Genomic DNA, 20,893 nt, shown 5'->3' with positions numbered 1-20,893 from the left:
CAGCTTGAAAAGAGAAGTCGCCACCTCCGAGCGCTGAGAGACCTCCCGAGAGACCTCATTTTAACAATCGGTTTGTTTGTTTCACACTGAATGAAAAACGTAAAGGTAGAGCATGGCGATTGTGATATATGACAGGTTCGACGATATGTTCGGCCTGAACGACATTGGAATCAAAATGGCGGTGTGTGGAGAGTCAGCCGCCTTACTGCCGTAATGACATCAGACGTAATCACATAACCCTGTCATGTGACCAGCTCCTCAGCTCTGATTGGTGTACGTTTGAGGGGACATACATACATGCATACATACACACATACAGACAAACACTGTTCTGGACGGATTTGCCCTATGGGCTACGCCGTAAATATTGGTGCCAATGCAATCAGATTCATGACGAATGACAAGAACATGGCGGGTGTGTTTTTCAGGATAGCAGCAAATGTGTGTCGAAAAACTACAGGAGGAAACACCGATAGGGAAGTGCAGTAGTGGTGGAAATCGGAGGTTGGGGAAGTAATGAGAGAAAGAGTAGAGTTGAGGAGGTAATTGGAGAAAGAAAAAGAAAAGACCTTTCAAAAAATGGCAAGGTAATAGACAGGAAGGTCGCAGAAGAAATATAAGTGGTGGTATGAGAGACCGAAAGGGGATACAAGTTGTTAACATCAAGAAAGGGGACAGAAGGAAAACTGAGGATATAATTCAATGGCATGAGAGGGGCTCAAACTCAGGACCCTAAGATCTCAAGCCAACCACCTTAACTGTTAAGACAACACCAGGCTAAACATAAAGGTGATAGGGCAGTTAAGAAGACATTATTAATGAAGACATTTTTTACGTTATTTCTTTGAAATAACCTCAGGGTCCCTGTGTCCAGTCATCCGTCCGTCCGTTAACATTTGACGAAAACATCTCACAAACAACACGACCCATAATGGACCAAATTTGGTACGATGCATCAGGACAGCAATGTCCCAGGGGGTTGTGATTCCAATGCGAATGTTTCCCAAGAAGGGAGTGAAATGGGGGTTAGCCCCAAATATTGCTATTTCAAAAAATATTTTCAGAAACTGCCCGACAGATCCAGACCAAACTGACCACGATGCATCGTGACCATGGCCTAACTTTAAGTTGTGCTCCTCATGGTCGTATCTCACCCAGAAAGAGGACCACAGCCCCCTCCCCGAATCCCTCAGTTTCATTACAACATATTCTCCACTACTATTTGATTGATACAAACCAAATTTGGTACAATGCATCAGGACAGTAAGAATGGGGTTGTGCTCCCCATCCGGATCTGCTCATTTGGAGGAAATGAAAGGGGGATCTTGCCCCAAATATTGGTATTTCAATCAAAAATCTCAGAAACCAACTACCGGATCCAGACCAAACTGGCCACGAGGCATCGTGACCATGCCCTCACCTGAAGTTGTGCTCCCCATGGCCGTATCTCCCCTGGAAATAGGGGCCCAGGCTCCATCTCCTAATCTCTCATATTCCCTCAAACATATTTTACTCACAAACAACATGACCGATTATGGACCAACTTTGGTATGATACATCAGAACAAAAAGGTCTCATGTCGTTGTGGTCTTCCCCATTCAGGTCCGCCCCTATAAGAGGCTGAAAAGGGGAGTTTTGCCTCAAATTCAGGAAATTTATTTTAAAATCTCAGAAACCATGGGGAAATAGCCATCCCACAGGGATATTATTACCCTGCGCTGCGAAGCGAAAAGCGGGGTTAAGCAATCGGGTACGTACGTTTGCCGTACGTGTGACGTGTCTGCATTTTTAAAATTCATTTTCTTGGCAACCGTTGGTCCGATTGACACGAAATTTTACCATGTTAGTGCCTCCTCCTGTATAATATTTTAGTGAATATTATGACGCCATAGGTCACGTGGTACGGACGCCATCTTGGAAAACGTTACACCTCTATATCTCCCAAACTGCTCAATGGAAAATGTAAACATGGCTCATTGTCAAGTACTCACCAAGGGGAATAAGATATGTTGTTGATGATGATGTCATCGGTGCCTTAATTATGACGTTATAATTCGACAAGTACAACGCTTGATCTGATCAGTATGGGAAAAAAAACTCTGCAACTGTTAGTCCGATTGGCACGAAGTTTTTAGATTGTGAGTGGCTCCTCCTGTGAAATTTAAAAAAAGATAATTATGACGTCATAGCTCACGTGGTACAGGCACCATCTTGGAAAAATCGAAAAAAAGTTGCACCTCTATATCTCTGAAACCGCTCCATGGGAAAAAATTGAATGGCTCATTATCAAGTACTCTGCTTGGGGAATAGGATATGTTGATGATGATGTCATCGGCACCTTAATTATGACGTCATAATTCGACAAGTACAATGCTTGATTCGATCAGGATGAATTAATTTCTATGCAATTCTTTGTCCGATTGACACGAAATTCTCACCATAGGAGGGCCTCCTCCTGTAGAATATTTTAATGCTAATTATGACGTCATAGGTCACGTGGTACAGGCGCCATCTTGGAAAAAATTCGCATCTCTGAAACCGCTCCATGGAAAAAATTGAGACCTGGCTCATTGTCAACTACTCCCCCATGGAGAATAAGATATGTTAATGATGATGTCATCGGTACCTTCGTTATGACGCCATAATTCGACAAATACAACACATCCATCCGATCATTATTTGAAAAATTTCAGCAACTGTTGGTCTGATGGACACTAAATTTTCGCCATAGCAGCACCTCCTCCTTTGGAATATTTTAATGATAATCATGACGTCATAGGTCATGTGTTACAGGTGCCATCTTGGAAAAAAAACGAAAAACGTTGCACCTCTTTATCTCCAAAACCACGCTATGGAAAAAATTTAAACATGGCTCATTGTAAATAACTCCATATGGGGAATAGGTGTTGTTAATGATGACGTCATTTGTGCCATATTTTGATGTCATAGTTAGACAGGGAAAACACTTAGCCTGATCAGTTTGAAATTTATTGAGCATGATCTATGCAACAATTATATTAGAGGATATATATTGATGATGTCATCGCTCACGTGGTCTGGCAGCCATATTGAATATAAAAAAAAGAAACGTTCAAAAACAGAAAAGTTGGCTCACATCAAGTTGACTGCGCAGGGTAAGTATTCTATGAATACCATCTAGTTGGTGTTATGGTCGGTGACGTCTTCTTCTCTCATTCTCTCCCTAGTTTGACTTACATGATTTAACAAAAAATTTGAGGTCCTGTGATTGGCTATTGCACTGCCTTGGGGAACTATAGCCTGCACAGGAAGGTGAGATGAGAGAAATCCATTCAGGACCACACGTTGACTACGACCAGAGAAGAAGTCCGTAAGCCATGCGTGGAGATTTTCGTGGATACCATAGGAGGAGAGTTTGGAGAGCAGAGCGGGGTGCCAGGCCGTATCGAAGGCAAGTGATATGTCAAAGGAGACAGCTCTAATTTCCTGTTTGACATTGAGGACCTCCATCCATTGTTGAGACAGCAGAAGCAGCATGTCCAGAGCAGAGTGACCTGGTCTGAATCCAAATTGATGATCAGAGATCAAGCCATTGGAGAAGAGGAAAGATTTGATATCCGAAGCAATGATGGATTCCATGACTTTGCTAATAATTGGGAGCAGGCTGATTGGTCTGTAGTTACAAGGGTCTGTTTTTGCACCTTTTTGTGTAACACAGTAATGTTGGCTTATTTCCAAGCTTATGGCAGATGACCTTGAGCAAAACAGAGGGTGAAGAGAACAGAGAGAGGGTGTGAAAGAGCGGCAGAGCAGGATTTTAGGACCCATGGGCTGATGCCGTCTGGTCCAGTTGCAGAATCAGCGTCGAGGATTGACAGAAACATCTCCACCTTGTCAGGAGAGGACACAGAGTCCAGGAGCAGCTGGGTACGACTGGATACGGTGGGTACAGAGACGGGTTTGGGACAATATTGTTAGTTTGGGACAGTTAGCCAATATGAAAATCCTATTCAAATTTCAATTTAATCGGATGGAAATTGAGGATTTTAGAAATTGTTGTTGACCTTTGGCCTATGCTGATCTCAAAAATAGTTGGTGGTTGAATTCAGTTCGCCGATGTGAAAATCCTATTCAAATTCCAAGTCAATCGGATGAAAATTGAGGGTTTTAGAAATTTGAAAAAAAGTGGTTGACCTTTGGCCTATGTTGACCTTTTGACCTCAAAAATATATAGATTTTGTCGGACCACGAACTCTACCATTTGGTGAACTTTCATGAAGAACGGTTTAAAATTGTGACCTGCAGGCAAGTATAAATGAGCAGACAGAAAAACACAAACACACAACATACCTGTCACCGGAGTGATCAATATACTTGTTCAAAAATTTTTTTTTTGCCAAGTAATAAATGTATGTATATTCAATATGGCTGAAAGTATTTATTTATTACTCCTATTCACGAAACAAGGTCCTCTTTAAGCCCATTGCCATTGAAAATGTAGTTCGACACCAAAAACAGCCTCATACGATGTTCACAGCCCAACTTATTGTTGAAAAATGTATAAACGGTGGAAATTTTGAAATTCAAGATGGCCACCCTCATACACCCATCAACTTTTTCCATCATGACTTATTTTGCCGTTTGAGGTGGAGAAGATATTATTTAAATAGGTGTGATCTTCCAATCATTTATTGACCACCTGATATGATAAACCGCCCAACTAATCTGGGCATCAGGAAAAAGCTTTTATTGAAAATAGATGATAAATTGCCAGCTCCAATCAATTTCAACTTATTCAAACGTCAAACATTGAAAATTGTTATTCATGAGGGATAGTTTAAATGAATCATGTATATCGTCATTTTCTTTATAATTTGTTGTTTTCTTACCATCCAGGGTTTATCAATACGGTGAGAATGCTAACGCAGGCTGGCTATGAAACCACAGTGAAAGTGGTTTGATGACTAGCGATTGGTTCTCTCCTCCTTCCCTCTCTATCCCATAGGGATACAAAACGACCACAATCTAAAGATTCAAATGCACTGGATGGCCTGAAGCATGTAATTTTTGAATGGGAGAAAGGTGGGCAGGTGAAACGGTTCTTCAGAGAAAATGCAGGTGAAGATCTCAAAATGAGTTCAAAAGTTTCTGCTCGAAAAATCGAATAGTTCTACAAATTCAATGGTTGTTACCAAGTACAAAGCAGAAGCTGCGGATCGTTCATACTCTGTCAGGCCAAGGACAATTTGACCATTCTCTGCTAAGTCGACAAACTCTGCCTCCCAATACAAAGACCGCTTAGCACCATCTGTTTCAATACTTTCCTTCACGATTACACATGCAAAAAAAAAAAATCTTACCTTCTGTCTTTTGGATAAAATAATGTTTTATTTAGTGTTGATACATTCAATTATATTGCTCAGTAGCTCCCCCAAGAGGATGCGAGACGATTGCAACGTGTGTGCCCACATCTATATATTTTTGCTTTAAAATGTTTTTCTCTGCAACCAGTTGTCTGTTCGATGCAAAACTTTAAACATAGGAAGGACTCCCCATGGAGAATATTGTACTGACAACTCTGACATCACAAGTCACATGATATTGCAGCCATATTGGATTAAAGGACAAAAATTTCATTTTTCGATGAAACCACTCAACAAATATTTTTTTCACTTGGCATGTCATCAAGTCCCTATGGGGTGTAAAGGGTAATAACAATGACATAATTGTTAAAATGGTATTCCAGCCATAATTGGTTCAATTGAAATACTTATCTGAAAAATCTGAAACTTCATACATCTGATCAACGACCCAATGCGAATGAAGAATTACATTTACGACGTCATCGCCCGTGGACCTATGGCCATATTGGATTGAAAACAAAAACGATTTAAAATTTTTTTCTCCACAACCACTTCGAAGATTAATGTGAAACTTCATAAATATGATCGACTAGCCAAGATGAACATAGTTTGAATTAATATATATACAGACTTGGCATTTAATATGGAATATTTTTTTTGTGGGGGTGAACTTACTTTTCAAGATGTCTTAGAACCAAAAGTTCATTGGAATTATGTTGAAATTATTCTAGATTTTGTTAAAGTGACCTTTAAAAGAAACAAAAACCACATTTGACATTTCGAAACAAATAAATTGATCCTTGAAAGTGATGTAAACTGATATCAAACTCAATTCACGGACAGTACTGTGTTAAACTTCTGTACGTTTTCCAGAAGTATCTCTTTATTTTGCACATTAGCCAAATTTTTTTTAACAAAAACAAAAGTTAAATTACGACTGGGATTACGGACAGTAAAATTACAGTTCAGTACTTCGTGTAACCCCCACGAGCATTCAGGAGAGCACGTACACGTTGGGGCATGCTGTTCACGAGATTTGCCAATGTTTGGACAGGAATCGCTTGCCATGCAGTTACAATAGCCTGCTGCAATTCACGCACAGAGGTCGGCTGCTGGTCCAAGTGGTCGATTTGACGCGTTAATTCTGCCCACAAGTTCTCTATCGGATTCATATCCGGGGACATGGCAGGCCACTCCATATGCTCTACACCACGGTCAGCAAGAAAGTGTTGGATCATGCGAGCACGATGAGGCCGTGCATTGTCATCTTGGAAGACAACGTTTCCGCGAAAGGCTGCACGAGCAAATGGAGGCAATGTTTCTTCCAGAATGGCCCTGTACTTGAACTGGTTCAGGTTTCCATTCAGAACAACCAGGTCAGTTTTGCCCCCTGCATGCAAAGCAGCCCAAACGGTCACCCCACCACCTCCAGCTTGGACTCTTGGCACTATACAATCTTTGTTGTAGGCTTCATGCACTTGTCTGCACACTCGGACGCGGCCATCTTGACGATAGACCAGAAATCTAGACTCGTCACTGAAGATCACGTGATTCCAGTGTCCTGGCTGCCATTGACGGTGCTCTCTGGCCCACTGCAATCGGCGCTGGTGGTGTTGTCTGGTCAGGCGTGGCTTTCTCAGGGGACGCCTGGCACGATAGCCTGCTTGAACCAGTCGTTGGTTGACTAGCCTTCTGGATACAGGCACATTTGTCAGTTGCTGCCACTCAGACCTAAGCCGATTAGCTGACTTGGTACGGCCATTGCGGACTAACCGGTGCAGCTGGCGATCATCCCTCCTTGTGGTTCTGCGGGGACGTCCTGGCCTCGGTATTGGAGTAGGGACACCCCTCTGAGCATTTCGTTTCAGGATCTTTGACACCTGACCTTGAGTGATGCAATACTGCCGAGCAATAGCACGCTGTTTCATGCCGTAATTTCGTAAAGCCACCACTCCATGACAAACAGCATTGTCAAGTTGACGGACCATCTCCAGAGGAAGCGGCAATAACTTTTGGAGACGTGCAGCAGTTGTTTTCCACTAATACAGAACGCAACAACCCTTGTATACCCGACTGTGAAGCCAATCATCAAATGCACCTGTCCGTACATTTTGCCACGCCACCTGTGATATAATCCTGTTGTTGACTTCTTTCTGCGACAGACAATCAGTGACATGGTTCTTTTAACAAATAAATCACCAAAGTGTAAAAGAAACTCACCAGATTGATATACTGAGTTAAGAAAGTAAACCCAAGTCAAGAAAAAAAATATATTCCATATAAAATGCCAAGTCTGTATATACGAGCCGAAAGCACCCAGCGTTGCCCAGGTTCTTTTTGAATGAATGTACTACTATAATTCAGCTTTTACTCACGGCCGTAGAAGATTGACTACTATAATTCAGCTGTTTTTAATTGCGAAATGAGCCCAGCCTGGCCGAAGCGGCCTTGACCGGCCTCGCCACCTAGCCTATAGCCTTCCCGGGGCCCGTCCCGACATTTTTGGTTCTTTTTGAATGAATTTACTACCATAATTCAGCTTTTACTCGCGGCCGTAGAAGATTGACGACTATAACTCAGCTCAGCTTTTAATTGCGAAATGGGTCCAGCCGGCCGAAGCGGCCTCACCACCTCGCCTCTAGCCTTCCCGGGGCCCGTCCCGACATTTTTGGTTCTTTTTGAATGAATTTACTACCATAATTCAGCTTTTACTCATGGCTGTAGGAGATTGACTACTATAACTCAGCTCAGCTTTTAATTGCGAAATGGGCCCAGCCCGGCCGAGGTGGGCCTCGACCGGTCTCGCCACCAAGCCTAAAACCTTCCCGGGGTCTGTCCCGACATTTTTTTTATTCGAGGTTTCCTCCTATCTTTCACCGTTCAGGAAATTAGCGTGCACAGACAAACAAACAAAAACTTTATTTTATATACAGACTTGGCATTTAATATGGAATATTTTTTTTTTCTTGACTTGGGTTTACTTTCTTAACTCAGTATAGCAATCTGGTGAGTTTCTTTTACACTTTGGTGATTTATTTGTTAAAAGAACCATGTCACTTATTGTCTGTCACAGCAAGAAGTCAACAATAGGATTATATCACAGGTGGCGTGGCAAAATGTACGGACAGGTGCATTTGATGATTGGCTTCACAGTCGGGTATACAAGGGTTGTTGCATTCTGTATTAGTGGAAAACAACTGCTGCACGTCTACAAAAGTTATTGCCGCTTCCTCTGGAGATGGTCCGTCAACTCGACAATGCTGTTTGTCATGGAGTGGTGGCTTTACGAAATTACGGCATGAAACAGCGTGCTATTGCTTGGCAGTATGGCATCACTCAAGGTCAGGTGTCAAAGATCCTGAAACGAAATGCTCAGAGGGGTGTCCCTACTCCAATACCGTGGCCAAGACATCCCCGCAGAACCACAAGGAGAGTTGATCGCCAGCTGCACCGGTTAGTCCGCAATGGCCGTACCAAGTCAGCTAATCGGCTTAGGGCTGAGTGGCAGCAACTGACAAATGTGCCTGTATCCAGAAGGCTAGTCAACCAACGACTGGTTCAAGCAGGCTATCGTGCCAGGCGTCCCCTGAGAAAGCCACGCCTGACCAGACAACACCGCCAGCGCCGATTGCAGTGGGCCAGAGAGCACCGTCAATGGCAGCCAGGACACTGGAATCACGTGATCTTTAGTGACGAGTCTATATTTCTGGTCTATCGTCAAGATGGCCGCGTCCGAGTGCGCAGACAAGTGCATGAAGCTGACAACAAAGATTGTATAGTGCCAAGAGTCCAAGCTGGAGGTGGTGGGGTGACCGTTTGGGCTGCTTTTCATGCAGGGGGCAAAACTGACCTGGTTGTTCTGAATGGAAACCTGAACCAGTTCAAGTACAGGGCCATTCTGGAAGAAACATGGCTTCCATTTGCTCGTGCAGCCTTTTGAGGAAACTTTGTCTTCCAAGATGACAATGCACGGCCTCATCGTGCTCGCATGATCCAACACTTTCTTGCTGACCATGGTGTAGAGCATATGGAGTGGCCTGCCATGTCCCCGGATATGAATCCGAGAGAGAACTTGTGGGCAGAATTAACGCGTCAAATCGACCACTTGGACCAGCAGCCGACCTCTGTGCGTGAATTGCAGCAGGCTATTGTCACTGCATGGCAAGCGATTCCTGTCCAAACCTTGGCAAATCTCGTGAACAGCATGCCTCAACGTGTACGTGCTCTCCTGAATGCTCGTGGGGGTTACACGAAGTACTGAACTGTAATTTTACTGTCCGTAATCCCAGTCGTAATTTAACTTTTGTTAAAAAAATTTTTGGCTAATGTGCAAAATAAAGAGATACTTCTGGAAAACGTACAGAAGTTTAACACAGTACTGTCCATGAATTGAGTTCGATATCAGTTTCCATCACTTTCAAGGATCAATTTATTTGTTTTGAAATGTCAAATGTGGTTTTTGTTTCTTTTAAAGGTCACATTAACAAAATCTAGAATAATTTCAACATAATTCCAATGAACTTTTGGTTCTAAGACATCTTGAAAAGTAAGTTCACCCCCACAAAAAATATATTCCATATTAAATGCCAAGTCTGTATATAAGAAGATATTATGTCGGTGGAGTAGAGATACTTTAGACCAGGTAGAGTTGTGCAGGTAACATGCGCCGACTGTCGTGAAGAAGAAGAACCACCACCGTTTAATAAGTAGAGGACCTGTTTAGCCCAATGTCGGATAAGTTGTATATCACTCCCCGCCACGAGGGGGTGGGTCATGTTAACTAGCTTAGGGAATAAGGATAAATTATCCCTTGTACGTCTTACCCTTGGTGATTTATCCTTTGTCCCTTATAGCACCGCAAGACACTAGCACAGGAAGTGCTCATTAAAAGCACATTGCACGAAACAAGAAAAAGAGCAATCAGATTGCAGACCCTCACCAGGATGTATTTTCAGTGGTTTTGAAGGCTTTTGTGTTACACAAAATATGGCGGCCAAACCACGTGACTGATGACGTCATCATTATTTTTTTCTCAACTAATTTATTCCTAGATTATGCTCAAGAAATTTCATCTTCATCAGATGAAGTTTTGTACTTGTCGAATTATGACATCACATTAACATATTTTATTCCCCATGGAGAGTTCTTTACAATGAACACTCAATTTTTTCTATTCAACACTGCGAGATAGAGGTGCAAAGTTTTTCCAAGATAGCGACCAAACCACATGACCGATGACATAATTATCATTAAAAAATTATACAGGTGGAGTTGCACCTACGGTGAAAATTTCCTGTCAATCAGACCAATGGTTGCAGAGAAAATCAGTTATTCTGTGCGGACAAACAAACAAACAAACTCAAATGCAATACCCTCTCCTCTGACGAGGGTATTAACAACAGGCATCAAGCGCTACCACTAACAACCCCGACTTGGTAGAGGGCACAGAACACCACAGGCCGAGAGCCATGCCCAGGACAGTGATTGGGCAGGAGTTGGCCACCAGGAAGGCTGAAGCAAGAAGCTACCTGCTGATTGGTAGGGAAAAGGACGAGCAAGAAGCGACTTGATGTTTGGCAAGGTACCACCGATGACGTCAGAGGCGGGCTACGCTCTGATAGATGGAGAACTGAACGAGGGAGTGGTGGCCTGCGGGGATTGGTGGAGAAGCACCGATGACGTCAGGAGACGGCCGTTAAAAGAACGCACTGACCGGCATTTTCTCTCTCTTTGGCCTTTTTCTTCCTCTTCTGCTTCTCGTGCCGGATGTGGAAAGACGCTTGGGCGCTGACAATTCTCCCCCCTTGTCTTCATTCTGGACCTCGGTGCAAGCGGTTGTGCGCCGGCATAGTCTCCTCGTCCCCCCTGTTCGTCTGGGATTGAGACCTGCAGTTGACGGGAGAGGCGGCACGTGGACGAGCGGACTGCGGCCTTCTTCCAGCGCAGGAACGGGGGCCTGAGACGGGTCTTGACGAGGTGCCGGGACAGCCGATTGAGCTAAGTGCACAATTAAACCACACACCATTATTTTCCAGTTCTTTTATTCCCCATTTGTCCGTGTTCCAAGTCTCGTGTGAAGGATCCCATAGGAATTTAGTTTTACCGACACGTTTTCTTATCGGCATTTCTTTAAACTAGGGCATGCCCGTACTATATATATATATCTAAAAGTATATCCCCCCCCCTCTATTTACATGCAATGGTTTGGTCCAAAGCTAACGGCTTGCGAGTACGGTGACAATCCCCCCCCCCTCTATTTACATGAAATGGTTTGGTCCAAAGCTAACGGCTAGCGGAGTTTGGTAAAGAAATCGCCATAGCGTGCACAAATGCGCAGGAAAGCGAAAGAATCGCAAATTAGTTTTAATTAGTTTTAAAACATAGTTTAACGCCAACATAGCGGCAACATAGTTTGCCAACGTGAAATAAATGAATACGCTCTCAAATGTGCCAAAAAAAAAAAAAAACGCTACCCGTACGCTCTACCCCGCCCGTACGCCCGTAAACAAAAAAAACAACGCTCTTCGCTTCCGCCCTTCGCTCTGACTGAATTGGGAGAAATAATGCGCATAAGAAATCGAGAAATTATTATTTTCTCCGGAAGAAATCGAATTACGTACCGTAATGGCGCACGCGCTGGGCTCAGCATCAGCTCGCTCTCACATCGGCCACGCCTACGCAATAACGCGTTCTGTGATTGGATGCCGGAAGTGCAGTCCTCACTGTCCGGAAGGTCGCAAATCGCAGTTACGATGAATCGCAAATTAGTTTTAATTAGTTTTAAAACATAGTTTAACGGCAACATAGTTTGCCGACGGGAAATAAATGAATACGCTCTCAAATGTGCCATCCGAGGCAGTGTGTGTTCGCCACGTTCGGCACACGCGATAGCTCGCTGCTCTCTGATTGGTTGAATCGTTTTTTGGACATAGCTCGGTAAGTAATTGTCCGATTAATATGAAACCTTGAAAAGGCACATCCTCGGGTCCCCAGCAATATACCTGGCAAGTTTCAAGTATATCGGACCGGTAGTTGTCGAGAAACAGCGGTCACAGACAAACAAACAAACAAACATACATACACACAGAGATTACTGGAATTATAGATAGATAAAACCTTTTGTTATTTTTGTACATCTCGAAATCAGCGTTTGTTTTAGTTATTTGCCGCAGGTTCGGGGATTGCCGGTGGGACCACAGGTAAGCTCTTCAGCTTCCTCTCGCGTGCATACATATATATATATAGTTATAACAAGAACATCAACGTGTGTGCCCACATAGGTAGTGGTAGGGAATTCACTTGGTTTATACATATAAAATCTGCTATTTGAACTGAACGCCCAGGAGTAACGCTCAATTGCCATCCATGCTACCCCACGGTATTCACCAAGGGTAGTCACACGACAACTGGTGACAGGAGTGGAATTCGAACATAGCAGACAATTTTGTGTCCGGAGGTTGCAAGGTCAACACCAGCTGGGTGCAAATTGCACCCAGAATTCGGATTTAAATTTTTCGTAGTGCCGAGGTCTTGAAATTTGTATAGTCAATTGGGTGTGTGAGATGCAGCATCGCGTTTTTGAAAAAATTTAAATTTTCTTTACTGAGGTAAAAATAAATACGTGCATGGGAGAACTACTTCCTCAGCGGATGGAGGGGTTGAGTGATATGGAAGAACGGGTTGGGGATGCTTAAGGTTCTGGAAGGGAGCCAGAAATAGGGGAATTGGAGGGTCGTGGTAGAACTTCCCACTTACCGAGTATTAGCCCAACCATCTCCCCCAACAGGGAGCTGGGAACAATGGGAATTAAACCGAAAGTTTTCCAGGCCAGGATAATAAATTTTATGGATGAATTGAAGGCTAAAATTGATGCTCAGAATGAGCGTGGGGAATAATTGGAAAAAGATATGAGGGGAATGGATAACAAAATGGATGCTGAGGGGAGAAATGAGGGAAATAAAAGGGGATATCAATAGAAATGGGAAACAGATGGGAGAAAAGAATGAAATTAAGGGAATGAGTGATCGATTGGAGGGACAGATTAAGGGGAATGGAAAACAAAAGAGGGATTAGAGGGGCAAATCGAGGGATTGAGGGGGAAATTAAAGGAACAAATGGATGGGATGGAAAACAAATTTGATAAAATTGAGGAAATACCTGGGGGAACGAATTGATAACAGAGTGGAAAGTGCAGAATCAAACTGCGGACAGACTGGGTGAATTCGAGGTCAAAGTAGACTTTGGCGACAAGTAGAGACTTTGACCAAAGACTAGTTACAAAGTAGAGACTTAGGGGAAATGGAAAAGTACATGGGGGTAGAAATTGAACTTAAACGGGAGGAATTAACATTAAAAACAGAAGAGCACGACCCAAGCTGTCCGAATGTGGGAAAAGTTGGAAGAGAGAATAAGGGCCACTAGCATCAGCATTTATAAAGTCAATGAAGCCCTGGAAGACTATCGGGGGCAGGTGGATGCCAGAATGCGGCAAGTGTGAGGAATGGGAACGCTTCAAAGAACAAGGGGGTGAATTGGCTGAAGAGGTAAAGGGGTTGGAAGCCCACATAACAGAACAGGAGCGGGTGTTTATTGATAAAGGCCTGTGGGGGCCGCAAATGACTGATGAAAGGGTGAGTGATTTGATGCAGGAGCAACTAGAGACCTGGGACAATACCATCAAAGGAGAGGTTGCTCGGGTCTGAGAGAGCCTGAAGGAAGAGGTGTCGGTCCGTGAAGCATCTCCAGGACAAGATTAAGGTGACCCAGGGGACCCTCACCAAGAGCCACATTTGGGCACCAGAGGCTCCCAAACTAAATACCCAGTTGGGGGGGGGGGGGGGGGGGTGTGGGGGGAAGGGTGTTTTGGCCTCAGGCTGCATTTGGATAGAGAGGAATCGGCAAATAATCTCTGGAAAAGCAATTTCCCTTCTACATTTTGATGGGTCAGGGAGTTTAGAGGCTTTCCTGACAATTTGAATGCGTGTCTCAGCTCAATGGTTGGTGGAGAGCGGGGGCACATATGGGGAGTCTGGTGGCGACACTGCGGGGAGTCAGCCGCAGAAGTGTTAAACGTTGTCCCAGACGGAATATTGACCAGCAGGGGCATCTGCTACGCCCTCTGCGAAACGACCCTCATGGCACTTTACATTATCATGCGAACACACACACATACAGACATTCACTCTTGCCCTATAACTCTCCCTCCCCATTCAAAACCCACAGATGTGTACTCCCCATCCACCTTCCCTCCCTCCCCCACACATGTACACAGACATACTCTCGATCTCTGTCCCACCTCAAACCAAAGGGTTGGGCGCTGACAACCGCCCTATCCCCTTGATGTATCCCATCATGGGGATAGACATCACGCTGTCTAAATTAATTCTAGAGCTGTATGACAGGACTTAGACTTTGAAAGACTTGTGACACAGATAGGTTTTGAGGGAGGTTTTAAAGGCAGGAAGAGAGTCAACATGTCGAACAGAGGAAGGCAAGTCATTCCAGAGCAGAGGTGCAGCAAAGGAAAAGGATTTCTCGCCAAACGACTTGGTGCTGGTGCGCGGTGGCTCTAATGTCAGAGTCGTCGCTTGAGCGAAGCCGTCGCCGAGGTTCATAGAGAGTGAGCAAATCGGAGATAGTAAGGTCCCGTTCCACACAATGATTTATAACATAGTGTGCAAATTTTGCATTGCACACGAGCAGAGACAGGCAGCCAGTGGAAAGATTCAAGAGGCGGAATAACATGGTCAGACTTCTTCGCTTTACAGACAAGACGAGCGGCAGAGTTTTGAACCTTTTGTAACTTATCCAAGAGAAACTGAGGGCAGCCAGCATACAAAGAATTACAATAGTCTAGCCTTGAGAGGACAAGGGCACAGACCAGAGTTAGAGCAGCTTGAGTAAGAAATGGCGAATGGATGCGATCTTTCGCAGCTGATAAGGTAGGACACAGCCTTCAACTGGCTACGGTGACGACGGCACCAATATTGGGACGGAGTGGTGAGGATGGAGTTGGGTAGTCTGGAGGTCAACGTGGTGGCATGGGCGGCTGAGGTGTGCGATCAGTGTTCTGGGATTGAGTTTCTTGGTGGAATACGACTGCAAACTAGACCTCGGGCGTGGTCATATGTGGTTGAGCACTTAGAGGCTGCAGTTGGTGGGACTGGGGGATGACGAGGAGGTGCAGAGGACGTGGCTGGAGGTGTCACGCACTGACTGTGCCTCCCAGGTCCAAGGCAGTGGTTGTGGTGGAGTTAGCAGCTGGTGCTCAACACATTGGCCAGCTGGGGCAAGTGGAGTCGTGGTCCTCACAGGGGACCAAAGGATTGATGGTAGGTCGCACCCTCGTAGAGACTCGTGGGCCTATGTTGGCGGTTCGGCTGCTCAACTTTTCCGATAGCCCTCACACTAAGGGGAGGAGCCATCGTAGCCAAATGCAGTAGTGTAGCTGAGGTCACCGGAGGAAGTGGATCCACACACTTGCCAGTACAGCCGGAAAAGGGGAAATGCGATTGGCCAGAGGGAGTGCGGGACATGATGACAAGCTCTGAAGAGATGCCCAACGTCGGAGCAGGTGGAGACGTTGCACAATTTGGTTGGTAAGAACTTGGACGTTTTCCCTCTCTCCCGAAGTTGGACGCATGAGCATTGTCAGGCACCAAATTAGTTCTGGTGAGGCTCGGCCTATTTGCCAACTGCCACGGTGGCTCCCTTTCGCTAAGAGGTGGAAGAGCAGGTGAGAAAAATGGAAAAAGCCAGATTTATCGAGCCCTCGGTGAGTCCTTGGGTGTCACCCATTGTGCTGGTGAAAAAGGACAGGACAGGACCACGAGGTGCTGCGTGGATTATCACCAGCTCAATCACGTGACACTGACTCGAACACCTGCCAAGGATTGACACCCTCGATGCTGTTTCAGGCTCAAAATGGTTTTAAACATTGGACTTGGTGGTTATTGGCAGGGGGAGATGGATAAAGAGGCGAGACGGTATTCACACGACAATATATATGCACCTTCATTGATGCAATTTGGCCTTAATGCACACAAAAGTGGTTGTTAAATATCCAATCTCAATCAATAAAAAAGCTACGGATAATGAAAATGTATGCGATATAATATGGCGCATGGATATGGCTATATGGACCGTATAATGGCATTTTTGTTCAGAATGAGCGTGAAACGCGAGACTATGAACTCAAGTGCCGTTCTACTTTATCAACCAGGTTAAGCTGCAAGTTCATCTTTTGTTTTTATTGTTGCAAAATCAAAGCAAACATCACGCTGTCTAAACTAGGAAAAAAGGGGAGGCATTCGAAAAAGGGTGGCAGTTGAATCTGGTGATAGAATATGGGAGAAAGTTTGGAAAAATAATCCGATGTAATAAATAAATAATCTGATGTAATAAATAAAGCATCAAACTTTGAGAATGCAGTTGAGATCATTAAACCAATAAAGGGGTAAAGAGCACCTTCCATTTTGGCAAAAAATATACAATTAAACTAGCTGGCACATGGTGTAAATTAAACAAGTGGTTGTTTATTAAATAGTAATAAAAATGTTTTGCAAATAATACCAGCATGATTGAACCGTTGTTAAAGGGACACATTTTTGAAACCAGCACAATAGTTGCATTTCCAACCCCTGTGCCCTCTCCCGACCCCAGCCAAACTCTATTTTTGTTAAAAACAGAGGCCACCATCCATTAGTGTAAAAAAAAAATACCATTTTCGTATGACGATTTGAACCATACCCAGAAATGAACGATTCTTCCAAATTTCCACTGGAATAAAACAATTGTCCTTTGGAGCACAATTCGTAAATTTCAGGCAATACGGCTCGTCATTTTAGAGAGTCGGTTCCTCATTGCTACCACCAAAATAAATGGCAAATTTCACTTCAAGCTGAACATAGGTTGATGAACAGAAATATTCTTCCCAAAGCGAAATCAGCAGACCAGGTGGGTAGGAAGGGCATCTTTGCTCAGTATACCGAGTGAAAATTATTGGCAGTATCCACAAAATAAACCCTGAACCCAATAAATAAATAAATAATAAAAAAAAAAAAGTTGTTTATCATCACTTGCAATGAATAATTGTGTCAAGAAAGTGTTCCATGTTTCTTCATATATGCAGACAGTCGCTTGTCAGATTTGTTGGAAGATTGCATAATATTCCAGGTAAAATGTTCAAAGTGGAGATGCACTGAACACAGCAACACCATGGACAAGACTAGCAGCATTTGGAACTCTTATGCAGACAACACAGTCCTGGTTCTTTATATTTGAGGATGTCGCAAAGCTCGGTGTTGTTACACCAGTCCACCAGTTTGTACACCAGTTTGTTGTCAAAGCACTGGAAGCAACCTGAAATGGAAAGGGGGAAGGAGGGGAGTTTACATATACATGCAACATGCATGCACATGAATAATAAACAAAGTAATTTTTCTTTCTCAGCATGAAAATACTGTACAGTACTATTAAAGGTACCGGGGTGTCTCCTTGGTAGTATAGTAGACAGCAGGTAAAATTGAGCGTCTGACTTAATCAAAGGTTTGACCAAGAACGGCACTTTTCTACATCACGAAATAGACCGATATACAGCACATATAGTTGCTTCAACATTAACTGACACACTAATTAAATATTTTTTGAAGAGGTGTCTTAGAGGATGATATCCCTGACCCATGAGCACATAAAAAAAAAAAAAAATTTAAAAAAAACTTTGGGGGGGGGGGGGGGGTTGGGGGGGATAACAAACCGGATAATCGTTTTTTAAAATCTGACTATTTTCACTTCTGTTATGTAAATGAGCTACTTCCATCTATTCGCACGACTTCATCATCATTTTTCAGGGCACAACTCTGACAGACGTGGACGAGTTTAATTACAAGTTATTCTCGCATTCAATATGCCACTGTACCAAGCTTTTAACTGTTCGAATCATCAAGAAATTTGCCCACAGAACTCAGAAGTCGTTTTTTTGCATCCCTGATCCAACAAAAGATCGTCAACGATCATGTGTTGTGGTTGAAAAACCTAGGAACAACCAAATTCAGCATCAAAACACATGTTCATTCAAAATAGTGTTTGTGAAGACTACTTTGAGCAGTCATCACTCGTATTTGATCAACAGGCGATCACTACCTGGGAAACGAGCCTCGGAAATTGCTGAAACACGATGCTGGACCAACACTTTTCAGCCACAAATCCAACACAGTGCCCCCATCACAACCCTCTACGGTACAGACATAATGCTCAAATATGAAGACAGGTAAGACATTTGATTTATACTATTTTTCCCCCATAATATTATCTTTTGCAACTTCGTCGATGTTGCACAGTTGAATTGAGACAGTCCGCCAGTCATGCACATACTACCCCTACGTTATATACAGCGAGAGCGAGTAGAGTAGAGAGGTACCACTTTGCCACCCCCCTCACCCCCAGTTAAGTTGACACGATGTTTTTCATGATTTCTGCAATAAACCATTTCTTACCCATAAAGCTATACGAGATCAAAAGAGTTCTTCCCTTTCTCTACCAGTAAGTAAAAATAAAAGTAGTCATTGTTTGATCGAGATATTATTGCTTTCGGCTCCTCAGTCTTCAACTTCTAGAGCTGTACGACAGCCTACGATATAGTATTGTGGCGTTACCGGCTGAGTGCTAGACAGACGGGTGATACTTGCGTATTGACTTGAAGCCAGGCCCATGTGAGCAAAGCTCAGAGCCTGTCCTCAAGTACTCATCTTCATCCCGATCCAGAGGTACACAATCACAAACATTCGCTGGCGTGACATCTCAATATACTCGTGTAAAGCTCTTTTTAACCACAGACTCGCCGATATAAATGTTCAGTACCTTCCGGGTGTCGTAAAAAGCTGAAATTTGGTGTGCCGACAGCCATCGAAGCCGTCAGACTGGGAAAAATCGCAGGACTGTAGGATAGAAATGAAAATTTACATTAAAAAAAACCATTAAAAACCTCATTCAATATCTGGCATTTGAAAACTAATTTATATAACTGTAAACTGTGAAATAAGCATGATAATAATGTCCGCAACGAAGAAAAAAAAAAGAAGCATGTGTAAATGAATATTTATGTAATAAACTGTAAAAGTGCCCGTTTAAAATAATAATAATAACTAGAACTGCAACCCTACTTTCACATTATTATATTTTTTTCTCCATCAATTTATCCCAAGATAATCCCTGGTGTTGGGCGAGCGGCTCGGGTGCCAGCTTAGGATCCTGGGTTCGAATCCTGGTCGATGGCTGAATTAACGCCAGGGGGGTTGACTCAGCCTGTCGTCCTTCCGAGGTCGGCTAATTGAGTACCAGTTCAATGGTAATTCCCTGTTTGTCGTAAAAGGCGACAAACAGGGTTGGCGGCAGGAAGGGCATCCGGCCGTAAAACTGCTTCAAAAAGGGGACCAACAAAAACAACAACAACCACGGTGCCCGAAAAAGGCCAACCCCCGCTTTGCAGGGGAAAATGGCCTCTGAAGGTGGTTATATATATATATTTATAATTTATCCCAAGATGATGCTCAATAAATTTGATGTTCCCCTTGATGAGAGCAACATCATCAAATATTTAAGTCAATCAATGCAGCGGTTCAAGAGATAGAAGTTTAAGATTTCCGTTCAATTATTTATTGCTGCCAAACCAAGGTGACTTATCGAAACTTCAATTAAAGTTTTAACTTTCCCACATGGGGAACATTTGTGTAACGTTTCCACTCGATATCTTCAAAAATGAGGGAGGAGATAGGTTTTAAAGTTCATGCTTAGGAACATCATAACTGAAACCATGTGACGCATGACATCATGATCGCTGAACTTTGTCATGAATATGCGAATATGCCTGCCAAGTTTGGCGTCGATCTGTTCAGCCAGTGGAGAAAAAGGGGTTCGTTTTTCATGGAAAACAACATGGCGGCCGAACCATGCGACGTTTCGTCAATTTTTTGCATTCTGAAATTAGAATGCGACGCCATCAAGCGCGCTCCCCAGTCTGTGCCCCATGGCCCCTCCCAATTTGTTACGCGCCTTTGTTAGCAGCGGTCGCTGCCCTTGAGCGTGAGCTCGCTAAACGCCGCCATAAGCCACGAGGTGAAGCCCAGAAAAAGGGGGCGGAGCGCCAGGGAGAAGGTGTGGCCACGTCACTCAGCCGTCAGGGCGGGGCAATAACCAGCCAACCAGGGCTCAAGTGACATCGCCTGACAGGCGTGGCGGTTGGGGCTTGCGGAGCGTTCGCTGGCTTTACTTATAAAAGCCAGCGCACAAAGCCCTTTTACAGGACTTATTGGGGGAGAGCGACATTTAACAGGACTTGTTGGGAGAGCGCACTGGTAACAGCACTGCGAGGACGAATGCGCTCGATCGTGGTTGAAAGGACTTGCACAATTGGCGCTTGCGCACAGGACATTGGAGAGGAGGCGTTACGTTGGTCGTACAAATATTACGTACGCCGCCAGGATACCAGCCTTCCCCCCATGATATAATTGTCTGTTCGTGTTACACTGTGAAGAGCTGCCTGCCGGGTTTTCCAT

The 20,893-nt window shown here is 43.9% G+C and overlaps 2 protein-coding genes across 2 annotated transcripts in view; one reads left to right on the top strand and one right to left on the bottom strand.

The window, feature by feature from the left end:
• The window catches only part of TNFSF10 (TNF superfamily member 10), a 407,659-nt gene that overhangs the window by 259,533 nt on the left and 127,233 nt on the right, over positions 1 to 20,893 (top strand). The gene's annotated exons all lie outside the window — the stretch shown is intronic.
• LOC137425408 (cold-inducible RNA-binding protein B) overlaps positions 16,577 to 20,893 on the bottom strand; it is a 51,143-nt gene continuing 46,826 nt past the window's right edge. The window contains exons 11-12 of the mRNA XM_078776624.1: positions 19,200 to 19,276; positions 16,577 to 17,702 (exon numbers count right to left, since the gene is read on the bottom strand). The gene's annotated coding sequence lies outside the window, so the exon portion shown is untranslated. The remainder of the gene's footprint in view (positions 17,703 to 19,199; positions 19,277 to 20,893) is intronic.

The sequence above is a fragment of the Myxine glutinosa genome, chromosome 4 (assembly GCF_964187855.1).
Source record: "Myxine glutinosa chromosome 4, kmMyxGlut1.1, whole genome shotgun sequence".
Lineage (NCBI taxonomy): Eukaryota > Metazoa > Chordata > Myxini > Myxiniformes > Myxinidae > Myxine > Myxine glutinosa.
This window is presented reverse-complemented; position numbering and strand designations above follow the sequence as displayed.